Source organism: Mustela nigripes, chromosome 2 (assembly GCF_022355385.1).
Source record: "Mustela nigripes isolate SB6536 chromosome 2, MUSNIG.SB6536, whole genome shotgun sequence".
NCBI lineage: Eukaryota > Metazoa > Chordata > Mammalia > Carnivora > Mustelidae > Mustela > Mustela nigripes.
The window spans coordinates 205,062,938-205,064,902 of NC_081558.1; positions in this window are offsets into that span (position 1 = coordinate 205,062,938).

Below are 1,965 nucleotides of genomic sequence, written 5' to 3' on the forward strand. Positions count from 1 at the left end.
AGAAAGATAGATGAAGATGTACACAGCTGATAGCACAAAACAGAATAACTGTAAAATATACATGTGCATATTTTGTGTAATTAAACTTATTAGACCATTTTCTTCCTCTATCCAATGCCATTTACATTTGGATAAAGCTAAAAGGAAAGAGTAGTTCATGGATTTTCAACAATATAGCAATGAACAGCTGGGTTATAAAAGACAACAAGCTCAACATGTAGTCACCCCATACAGAATTAGGTTTAATGCTGCATGCTGCATTTAAAAATCTGAAAAACTAGAATAGATATTTGCTAAGAAACCATAGAATGTACAAGTTTTGGCCCATATTTTGTAGAAGAAGGGATGAAGAAGTCAAGGGATATTAATATAACAAATAGATAAATTCAGAGTAGCATAGCAGTTCTTTTAAATTTGTGAAAGTTTGTCCAATAGAAGATTGAATAATGTTTGTAACAAGAGTCAGAAGTGGGGTTGGTGGATAGAAATCATGAAGCAATGATTTTTCCAACTTAAAGAAAATAGAAGAACCTGGGTGGCTCAGTTGACTCTCAGTTTCAGCTCAGGTCATGATCTCAGTGACATGAATGGAGCCCCATGTCAGTCTCAGAGGGGAGTCTGCAGGCTCAGAGGGGAGTCTGCTTAAGGCTTTCTCTCCCTCTGCCTGTTGCGTGTGCTCTCTCTCTCTCTCTCTCTAAAATAAATAATTAACTCTGATTTAAAAAATAATTTTATAATCTTTGCAGAAGTTGTTTAGCCCACCCAGGAGTATAATAAGGCTAAAAACTCTCCTCTCTGAATATTTTTCAGATACTATGATACAGTGTGATCCTCTGACCAGGTGACCTTTAGCGCTTTATCCAACTTGGAGTTCCTACAATTCCATAACAGATGACATATCACCTTTAGAACTTCCAAAGATATTATTGATAAGGTCTGTTCCAGTCCTCTTCTTAAGCCAGAACAAAATTTTTGAAGTATTTCTATCATTTTGGGTGTGTATCAGACATAACCTTGTGACCACAAACCCCTAGAGAGCAACTCAACTGTCTTAGTTATTTTGGTAGTTTGATGATGCTTCTGATGCAATTTCTTTCTTTTTTTTTTTTTTTAAGATTTTTATTTATTTATTTGACAGACAGAGATCACAAGTAGGCAGAGAGGGAGGCAGTGGTGGGGGGAAGCAGGATCCCCACAGAGCAGAGACCAGTACCCTGAGATCACGACCCGAGCCACCCAGGTGCCCCAGTCTGATGCAATTTCTAAGGTGAACAAAATGTTCTATATTTTTGGTGTTTCTGGAATGTAAAGTAGTTGACATTTTATGAAGTACTTAGTTGTCTGACAAGAACCTGCTGAAGAGTCTTGCGTAAGGATTAACATCAGATAGAGATTTTGAAAGCCAAAGCTGCATATGAGTCACATTGAGTAGATCATTCTGGTGTGGCAGCTGTTATTTCAATTTGAACCTGTGCTTCCTTGGAGGGATTGTCCATTCCTCCACAACATTGTTTATTATATATAGCAGTGTAGATTAATTTCATCTGATTCAACAATATTACCTATTATATTTAGCAACATAGATTATTTTACCTAATCTGAGGTCAAATGATTACATATAAGTTTATTTTTCTTCTTTCTTCTCTCACCCCCCACTCTTCTTTTCCTTCTACTTTTCATTGGTTAGTAATTATTTTTTTCTTCTTTTCATCCTGAAAAGGCTTGAGACTGCAGTTAAGAATTATTTTTTGTGTGTGTGTGTGTGTGCAATTAAAGTTTTTATTATTTTTTTCTCTTTTTCTTTTTTTTTAAATTAATTTTTTATTTTTTATAAACATATATTTTTATCCCCAGGGGTACAGGTCTGTGAATCACCAGGTTTACACACTTCACAGCACTCACCAAAGCACATACCCTCCCCAATGTCCATAATCTCACCCCCTTCTCCCAAACCCCCTCCCCCCA